We start from the raw sequence: 11,153 nt of genomic DNA, 5'->3' as shown, positions 1-11,153 counted from the left end.
ATCTCAAAGTTACCATTGGCCGAATGCAAACCTCACGGTGGGACTGTGTATTCCCCAAGGGTGATATGGAGCCACCAGTGTGCTCCACTGACCCTTCTTGTGCATGTCCCTCTATATCAAACTGACCATGTCTTTCTCAATAAGTTTTAGCATTGCTTAAACTGTCCTAACCTCAAAACACTGTTTGTTTAAAAGCAATTGTAGAATATCAGTGATAAGTAGGATCCAAAATAGTGGCACAGCAAGTATGGTGTACTGGTTACAGTGTCGGACTAGGATTTGGGAGACCCAGGTTTGAGTCCCCACTTTCTGCTGTGGAAGCTCACTGGGTGACCTTGGGCCAGTCACAATCTGTCTCACAGGGTGTTGGTTGCAAGAAAATTGAGGAGACAACAATGTTCTAAGCCACTTTGAATCCCCATTGGGGAGGAAGGCAGAGTATAGCAAACTGATGCATGCAATGCTGATCCAACTTGCTTCAGCTACTGTGTTAGAATTTCTTCCCCAACCACAGTGTCCGGCAACGCCGTCCTTCTGTCCACCCCCACCACCAGCCCTGCAGCAGCAGACACCATCTTCAGGGCCTGCAGCACATCCTCTGGCAGTGCCTCAGTTGCAGGAGCCTTTACAGGCCTCCAGGCCTCTCTCACCCTTAGGCCAGTTGCAGCCGACACCCAGGCACAGCTCTGGGGAACAGCCTGCAGCCACTCAGCAGACTCACCCGTCTCCTGCAGTTCTGGATTGTGGTCACCCTTCCCTGTGGGACTCTCTGCCTACATTCCTAAGAAGGCTCCACTGCAGCTCTCACCCAGACGCTTTTCTATGAACATTACAAAAACACGGACAAACAACTGTTACCTTGTATAACTGTTACCTTGTATTTATTATATATTTATTACTTTGTATGAAATTGTATTTATTGTGGACACTTTGCACTTTTGCACACTTTGCACTAATATATTGTTACAAAAATCCAAAATTTCTTTGACTGTATATTCCCGGTATTGTTTCTTGTATCAGCACCAGCCAGGCAGGTGCAGGCCCCAAGATGCCAAGGGAGCCACTGGGGAGGGTTCAGAAGCAGCAGGGGCGAGCCAGGCAGAGAGCAGACCAAATGCCCCACCCTAGGCGGGGATGGAGTGGGTGGGGCCAGGAGACTGCAGAGTCTACCTAGCCCTCCTATCCAATAGGCTGGGCTCAGGGCCAGTCAGGGAGACTGGGTGGAGATTGGCAGCAGAGCCAGGGAGGTGGGGCAAGGGGAGGCCTTTAAATTCAGGTTCCTGTGAAGGCTGAGGAGGATTTTATAGGGAGAGACAGCTGAGGCATGCTGTCACTCCCAGGGAAGGAGAAGGAACAAGGTGGTGCAAGCCCCTTCCCTGCCCATCTGAGGACACCTGCCTGGAGAGCTGGTAGGATGGCAGGCCGTCAGGTGGGGATGCCAATGAGGGAGGAGCCTCACCCACAATTTAGAATTGACCAGATTTCTCACTGCATCTGTTTCAAGCCAACCATTCCATTTTCAATGTTGCTTCTCCTTTGTGTTAGCCAGAACCATAATTCTTGGTTTTGTGCATTTTTTTTGTTTCTGTGCATTGATTTTTTTTTTATATAAAAGTAAGCATTTTCAACTGTTGGTTCATCAATAAATCAGTGCTATACTTTGTGCATAGTAAACCTATAAATTATCTACATTGTATATATAATGTTGCATAAATTGGGCATGAATTTTGTCTAAAAATGCTTTAAACAGGGCAAGGAACAACCGATTCCAGCAACAGAAAATTGGCAGAACAAAATGGCCCACAACAATGACAACCATACAGAAACAAAAGGGGTGTGTGTGTGTCTTTGTCCAGTCCTCCTCTCTGTGAAAAATCTTGCTCAGACAAAAATTTTTTGGGGGGGGGTGACACTAACAGGATCAGACACAACCTCCCATCACCAGCATAGAGAGACATTTGACCTCAACCCTTTCCTTCATTTCTGGAAGGAGCCTCCACCGCCTACGGCAGTGTAAGAGTATCTCTAGTCCCACATCAGGGAGAAAGGTGGAAACGGTGTCATGTAATGGGGCCTGGCGTGGAGAGGAAATTTATTTATTTATTTATTTATTTATTTATTTATTTATTTATTTATTTATTTATTTATTCAATTTATATACCGCCCATCCCAGGGGCTCTGGGCGGTGAGGACACAGGATGCAGAGGACACAGGATGGTTTCTAGTACCTTGTATCCTGCCCTAAGGGGCTCTGGCAGTTTAAGCCGGGGCCAGATCAGACTCCCCAAGAGCGAAAACCTATCATGATTTTCTTGAAAGAGCTAAGGGTTGCCTGTACACCACACAAACTGCATTTCCTCTTAATCCAAAATGTTTCTGCATTGCTTGATTCTAAATCGCTAGGGAATGGAAGAAGTTGATACATATCCAGACACAGTAGAGATTTCTTATTGCTTGGCATGTCTAGTACTGAGCCATGAGTTTGATTCCTTGCTAAAAGCAATGCAGATCCTTAACCTCTCTGCTAAATACTCTCTACCCCAGCCCAAAAGAAAGAATGATAGAAGATTTGCTTGTCTGTCTACTGATGAATACTTCCATGTGCTGTTCAAGAACCAACATTCCTAAAATGATCTTGCCAAGAGGAGGTCCTTCATTGCCAGTAGTGGCTAGGCAAATGAAGTGTTGTAGCTGTTTCCACCAAAATCAGAAACAACAACAAAACAACGACAGCAAATTCTTTAAACAGTTCCCAAGATGATGAATTCATGTCATAAGCCATTGGTCCTCTTTCTCAACTTGCCATTAACAATATGATGGTGCTCATATGGCCCTTTAATAATAGTTCTTAAGATACTTTTACCATATGTATTGGGCAAAAATTTGTCCAATTTGTGAATTTGTCCCTGGGGTCCTCTTCATGGACATCATTGTGTTAACTGTTAAGCAGTTCAGGAGAGCAATTGTGTTCTCTCTTCTCCATTTCCCTTTGGGTATATAACAGCATAGCTGATCCAGGGGAAAAAAAACCCTTCCCAAAAAGTATGAGTTGTTAAAGGATTACTCCGTGAGCACTGGAGTCTGGGTTTCCTTTGTATACATTTTCCACCTTTTATCTTTTAGTCATCTTCCCTTTTTTGCACACTTTAAAAAATAGTCTTTAAACTGTTTGCAGCTGCACCAGCTTTCACTCCTTTCTCATTGTACAGTATATTCTTATAACAACAACAACAACAACAACATTCGATTTATATACCGCCCTTCAGGACAACTTAAGGCCCACTCAGAGTGGTTTACAAAGTATGTCATTATTATCCCCACAACAAAACACCCTGTGAGGTGGGTGGGGCTGAGAGAGCTCTGAGAAGCTGTGACTGACCCAAGGTCACCCAGCTGGCTTCAAGCGGAGGAGTGGAGAATCATACCCTGTTCTCCTGATTAGAGGCCTGCACTCTTAACCACTACACCATAGGTTGTATGTATATAAGGTAAGTCCAGGGAACCAAAGCCCCCTCTATGGCCAGTACAGCATATAGTTGCCAGCCTCCAGGGGGTGGCTGGATATCTCCTGGAATTACAATTGATTTCCAAGCCATAGAAATCAGATCCCCTGGAGAAAATGGCTGCTTTGGACTCTATGGAATTACACCCTGCTGAGGTCCCTCTTGTCCCCAAATCCTACCTTTTCCATCCTCCACCCCCCCAAATCTCCAGGAATTTCCCAGCCTGGAGCTGGCAATCCTTAACAGGCTTTATGGCCTACTCATCTTAGTCCTGTGCACAATTTCTGATCCTGAAATCACTCCCATGCATTTTTGATGGAGTTTGTGTGTTAGCAAATCTCTGCAGTAAAGCCTAGGTATAAATGATGTTTAGATATAAGCTGGGTATAAAATATACAATATAAACGCAGAATACAAACTGATCTAGTAAAATGGCATTGAAAAACCAACGAATGGAAAGAGTTGATGAAATATTGACTAACTTTAAAATATATATAGACACACAGTTGGAACTATGGTTCATCCCTAATCAAGACCACTTGATGGATTTTAGTCCATGAAAATGTCTATGTATTCCTTTTTAAAATACAGGGAATGGGCAGAAATGATTTAGGAACTTGGTTGCTGTTAAAGAACAAACTGTAAAATATTTTATTTGTTAGGAATGAGCAAGGTATTTCTCATTTCCCCAACCTACCACTTCCTTGTTTTACATACCAGTAAGATTTTATTCATCAGCAACAATGTTCTGTGTGACTTGAAGCACCTGAAAGTTAATGGTGTTTCTCTCCCTACAAATTTAGACACCACAGAAGTATAATTTTTCACAGTAGGACAGCATAACTCTCAGATATGCCCTTTATAAACAAATCATACCTCCAGTCACGTCAGTGGTGAATTCTCTTAAAGTAACATGATATTCTAGATTAGTTTACTGTCTTGCACCTATTCCTTACATTGCCTGATCCTGTTTCTTGTAAGTTGCATGAAATTCTCCCTTTGACACAATCACTTAACTTAGAATGAATGAGAATGTGCTGGGAGGAAAAAAAATTCTCCCTTCTTTTTGCCCATTCCCTTGATTTTACTTACAAGATATTCTGGGAAAGATGGTTCCTAGAACGCCCTGATGATATTCCAAAACATCCTTGGGGAGGAGGAAGTAAAGGGTGGGAGGTAAGTTTCCCTTCCCCCCAGACAACTGGCGCTACTCAATGTTTCTTCCCAGTAACTAATTCATGGTGAAAGGAAGAAAGGGGACTGGGAGGGGGTGCTCCTAGTTCCTGCTCTGTCACCTTCTCGAATTGCTCCAGGGCCGTCGTCACACGGGCCCTTATTTCGTCAGTTTTGCACTAGAAATCGTTTCTTCTGTTACTGATATTAGAACAGATTCTCCCATCTTTTGATGACTGCTTGCGCTTCCAGTCAAGTCACATTAAAAGGGAAAAGCGCAATTTGATGGTCAGTCAAAGTGCCTCTGGAAATGGGGCCCTAAAAATCCCACCCTTTAAAAAAAATTTTTTTTGCATATTTGCGCTATATCACTCTTCCATTATACCAACGTTGTGCTGGGCCAACCCAAAAGCCACCTGTGATAGGTAGCAGAGGTTTCCCACCCATGGCAGAAGAGTGCTATAGCGCTATAGTGCTATAAGGCTGACATTAAAAAAAAATTGCTTTGAGGCTTAATTGCGGGTCGTGCTGGGGCTTGTGGGAGTGTAGGGCAGGAGAATTAGTGTTAGGTGAGACAGATGATCGGAGAGAGTGAGCGTTTTGATGTTGCGAAGTGTTCATAGTTGATCCAGGACATTCACATGGAAGTGGATAAAGACAACATAAAGAGTCACAAAGCGTGAATTGGGGAGAATGATGAAATCGCAAGAGAGCCGGAATAAGGCGAGCATTCAGCGGGAGATGGTGCTAAATTTATGGCCATGTGATGACGGCCCAGGTGTTCTCAGTCAGTCCCAGAACAACCCAACCTATCTAACAGCTTATCTGCAAATTGCTCAGTTTGTCTGAGCTTTTCCATGCTGAGATTCAGGGAGCTGGCCGACTTCTAATCAGAATATATATTTTACTTAACTATTCGGTAAGGTATTTTCAGTGTTCAGCTGAATGAATGTTGCAGTCAGACCCTAACCCTGAGATTTTTGAGGTGGGAGGAGGTTTGCTTAGGTTGGGTCTGAAATCAGATACTTCTGCTCAGGCTGTGCAGCCTGTTTGTTTCCTAGTGGTCTGGCATCATTTTGAGAAATATGGGGATAAATATGAAAACAAGTATTGAAAAATCTTTGTGTAGGCTGCAAAAAGTTGGTGAACGTGGAAAATAAATTGACTGTCTCTGGAAGGGACAGAAAAAATTAGGCTCAAGAATTCAGTGATAGAGAATTTCATGAGCTGAGAACCAGAATGCTTCCTGTCATCAAGTGCCTGACAGATTTTTCTTGTTTTCTACCTGGAAGCCAGCTATGAGTGCTGAAAAGGCCAGGGATTTGGAGCATGAATGTGATTTACTTGCTGGGGGGTAGGAGGTCTCCCGCTATCAACTCCTGTTGCCTGCTGCTGCTCCAGAAGCCAGTGTGAGGAAAAAAAATTAAATCACCATCATCACAATGGCATCGTGTCACTTCCAGCGGTGGGGTGGGGTCGTGGACCCAGAAATGATGCGACTCTAAGAATCAGTGGAAACTGTATGGCTTTACCATAGTGCTTCCATCAGTTCCTAGATCCAAATGGCATCACTTCCAGGTCCCCCTTGGAAGTAACATAACACCATTGTGCGGATGGTACCTACCCTTGTCCCTGCTCCCCCGGACTTAGGGTTGCCAGCCTCCAGGTAGTGGCTGGAGATCTCCTGGAATTACAACTGGTCTCCAGGCCACAGAGAACAGTTTACCTGGAGAAAATGGCTACTTTGTGGGGTGGACTCTATGGAATTATGCTATGCCCAGGTCCTTTCCCTCCCCAAACCCCACTTTCTCCAGGTTTCTCCAGGTTTCACCCTCAAGATCTCCAGGAATTTCCCAACTTGGAGCTGGTAACCCTACCCAGACTCCTGCTAACAGCTGGGAACCCTAGTTGGGAGCTCCACAAGGACATAAAAGCCATGCAAAACTGGAGGAGAAGGAACTGTCCAAAATTCACCTCTCCTTCCTTTTGCCTCAATAATTTTTTCTGCCGGTGGAAGTTTCTTTGCAGAAACTTTTAACGTAAGGAGGTCTAGGATACTCCCCAAAGTAAATGACTTCCTCCCAGTTTTTCTGTGTGCCTTTGTTATAGGAAATGCCGCAGATCATATGATTCGGCTTGTTTCCACACACCACTGGTCTTCTGCTGACAGGTCACGCCTTGGCAACACCACATTTTCCCATTTCTGAAAAAAGAAGAGAGATGGCTCCCAGATGCAAAGGAAGATGAAAATCCTTTTCCTCTTGTATTTAATAGCAGAAGAGGCAATTTTAACAGACAATGGTGGTTCTTCTCCCTGTATGGCCAGCTGTGCCGACCAAAAGATACAGGAGCCCTGTCCTCTTTGCACATCTGGTCACTCTGGAGAGAGGATGAGAAAAATGAGTATTGTATGGTTTTAAAACAAAGGAGGTGGGTGGGCTCACATTGCAAGCTGGGATAAAAGGTTAGGCCTGAGTGTGTGGCAATGCAGAAGACTCTTGCCCTATATTCATATTAATGGCATAGAACAAGAGTTCCCAGAATAACTCGTACCGCATTTCTGTGTGTATGTGTTGAAAATGTAACATATTGTTGATTTTTTCCAAACATTAAAGTTACAGCTCTCTCAAAATATTTCCAATTTAAAATATTAATGGCACAACGCCATGTGTTTTCAAATCTGTGATAATTAGATTGTTGCCATGCTGTTAGTCAGTGGCTCTCTTTTTGGTGGTGGGGGCATGCATGGGGAGAAAGAATCCACATAGCCATTTAATATAATTATCATAATGACCACATATGGCCATTGTATCATTTGCTAATTATTTTAAATGAGTAATGCATAAACATTTTGGTAGATTATTCAGTTATTAGCAGGGATAACGCTTATGTGGAGACACAATGGAAGGGTTTTTTTTATTGTTTCTCAAGTTTGGGCACATAAAGTGAAAGGAGGGATGGGGAAAATATGAAATAATCATGCTTTTAGAAATCAGGTCTTTTTTAAAGGAACATTGCACATACCCAGTGAACAGGTCTAGTACTAAAGCATTGGAACTATGATTGTGTGCTTTAAAGCAAACTTAATAAAAATAATATTTAAAAAATGACTCCATGTCAGTCCTTGGCAGTCCCCAAGTCCCTCACAGCAAGCACTCAGGTGCATTGGTTGAAGTGACTTTTATTAGAGATCTACACAGTCCAAGTGATCTATATGAATGCATTGGCAGAAGTGACTATTCAAAAAAGGACAGTGTTAATTATAGAGAAACTTCCCACCCTTTGGGTCCGTTAACATTCTGGCATGAAACCCCCAAAGAGTTACATGGGAACTGATTAGGTTAGGCTAGACATAGTACAGAATGAAATCATCCCAGTCTCTGAGAAAAGATACATTGCTCACTGCCCGCAGCTTGCATCCAAGGACACTTGCTGTAGAAGTGAAAGTAAACACCTTCAACAGATAACAGACAACCCCCACTGGCTCAGTACTTTTCATGTTAGCAGTTTACACACTCTCAGATGATCAGTACAAAATGCAAAACACATTAATGGCGGGTATGCAGGCAGGCATACATGACACTCCATAAGTAGTAAATGGTAGCCAGATTGACAGTGTCCTGTTTTAAAAACAAATTTGGCCTTAGTCCTAACAAAGTTATATGGGACAAGTTTGATTGTTAAAATGATTTTTTTGTTTGTTTTAAAAACCAGAGGATTAAAAGAGAAATGCAAGGCCAAATATCTTTTGGGAGTTTCCGTTTTATTGACACATCCTTAGCTGGACTGTTATGGACATAAGAAAAGTCATACCATTTTTTTAATTTCTCCAGAATGCAGGAAGAGGAGAACATGAGAGGAAACCATTTGATTGTGGGTTGCCTGGAGTGATGTCTTAATGCTGCTTGCTGGCGGTGTGCAATGCTTGAGGCTCCATAAATAAGGGGATGCTCAATCTGGACCAAGAAGCCACGTCTCTTCCCGGGTGGGCTAAGCCTGGGGCATTGTGGTGCAAAGCCTTTGCTTAAAGCTACCAAACAAACTGTAATTTCATGCTGGTGAGTTTTTAAGTGTACAGATAGAACTCTTTTTTATCAGGCCAGCCTATTCCGTTCCCTAGCATGAATCTCAAGCAAAAGGCGATTCAGGTTTGCAGTCATCTTATCACTTAAATAGATCATAGATTCCATCCAGATAACAGGAGGCAAAACGCTCTATGTATGTCTTATGTATATTCAGGGCTTTTTTCTGGGAAAAGGGTGGAACTCAGTGGGTTGCCCTTGGAGAAAATGGTCACATGGCTGGTGGCCCCGCCCCCTGATCTCCAGACAGAGGGGAGTTGAGATTGCCCTAAGCTCCGCTGAGCAGCACGGAAAGCAATCTCAACTCCCCTCTGTCTGGAGATCAGGGGGCGGGGCCACCAGCCATGTGACCATTTTCAAGAGGTTCTGGAACTCCGTTCCCCCGCGTTCCCACTGAAAAAACAGTCCTGTGTATATTACGTGTGTGAAGAGTTTCAGAGGAGCTCAATGTGTCAGGCTACTGAGTAAGAGATTCCATGAATCTGTGGTGGGATCACTTTACAATGTGGATGGGGCAGATTGGTAAACCAGGTGTGCATTAAATGCTTTGGATAACACAGGGACTTTTGATTGTTCGATTGGTTCATCTCTCAGTATGAAAATTACCGAGATGAAACATGTAGGGCTCTTGAAGTTTTTAAATGGATCCCTGACAAAAGGGATGTTTATCAAATTATGAGGATACAGAAGGGGTAGAAAGTGGGAAATCTTCCCCTACCCAATAATATTAAAAACTCAAATATATCACAAACAGTTTGCTTGAGGTGAGTTTCACCCCCAGTAGGTTGCCAAGAGACAGGATTATGTGCTAACTTTGAGTTAGCCACCACAGTCAGCTTTCAGCAGTAGCAATCAGAACTTGAATACTGATATGCAGTCCAGATGCATGAGGTAGTTTACTGATTTTTGGGACCTCTGAATCATGCTTCAAACATTGCTTCATCCTCCTCTTCCTCAATCTTTATTGCATTAGCAGAAAGCCATAGCAGCAATTCAAGAGAAAATTAAATGACCGCCAAGATAAATTTTTTTAAAAAAATTCTGGACATTTCCACAGAAAAAAATTAAGATACAAAACCATCATTTAAATAAAACTTCTTATATCTGATTTAAAAACACTATACAATGACCCAGAGTAACTAATTTCTTCTGGTCTGACCTTCCTGAGAGACAAGATATAATGGTCCTCAGATATCTGCTGTGCTCAGCCTAAAATCTTGGACACTAAAATGTGACAATGGACAAATCCTCAATGGACCAATAACCGTAAGAGCACACTCTTCCACCCTATGGAATCTAATTGAAGTGGCCTTCCAATACTGCAAGTGGTAGAATATCCAGGTGTGCCTTAGTGAAAGCCTTTCTGTGCTCATAATTCATTATATTGGTCAAATATGCTAGAAGAGTCAGGGAAGAAGGAAGTAACTGCTTATTAAATAGGGTTGTTATCAAAGTGCCTTCTAGTCTGGCATCAGTTTGAGCTCTCTGGTCTAACAGTCTCTGCTTTACTAAACGTTTGGCTGCATAGAATTCAAGGGTCCTCAAGTATTCTTCTGAGAAGACAAGGCTGGCCACTAATCTCAAAACAAAACTGCACAATGAGTTGTCCTTCATCTGAGCCAGTTTGCTGCAGTAGTTAAGAGCAGTGGGACTCTAATCTAGCGAACTGGGTTTCCTCCACTTGAAGCCAGCTGGGGGATCCTTGGGTCAGTGACAGCTTCTCGGAGCTCTCTCAGCCCCACCTACCTCACAGGGTGTCTGTTGTGGGGATAATAATAACACACTTTTAAACTGCTCTGAGAGGGCGTTAAGTTGTCTTGAAGGGCGGTATATAAATTGAATGTGATTATTACCTGTTATTATCTCTCCATATGCCAGACAAAAGGCCTGGAGATGTGCAAAAGATGATTTTCTGCCAATAGTTAATGGATGCTTTATGGACCAAGGTTATTATTGAGGGTAGAGATAATTCTACTCTATTCATAGCTGAAGATGCTGAAGAAATAATAACTAATTGCAAGAAATCAGGGGCATGAGGCCCTTGGTGTTCCTCAGAGTCACGGACTGATGCTATCATAAGAAGAGGATGGCCATTTCCACGCATGTTACCAGCCACGCAAAATCACACAAAACTCCCGGAACGACGGCGTCTTCCTGGTGCACTTTCCCGTCATGACTCTGGTTTGTGGCACGAATCATACCACAAACCAGAATCATGATGGGAAATTGTGCCAGGAAGACACCGCCGTTCCAGGAGTTTTGTGCGATTTTGTGCAACCAGTAAGATGTGTGAAAATGTCCAGTGTTATTTTGTAGCGGCAGGGAAAAATCTTTTCCCACAAGGCCAGTTCTTCAGGAAAATTCAGAAAGAATTTGTGAGAAGCTTCTTAGTGTG

Source organism: Eublepharis macularius, chromosome 12 (genome assembly GCF_028583425.1).
Source record: "Eublepharis macularius isolate TG4126 chromosome 12, MPM_Emac_v1.0, whole genome shotgun sequence".
NCBI classification, from domain to species: Eukaryota; Metazoa; Chordata; class Lepidosauria; order Squamata; family Eublepharidae; genus Eublepharis; species Eublepharis macularius.
Note: the sequence above shows the minus strand (reverse complement) of the source record.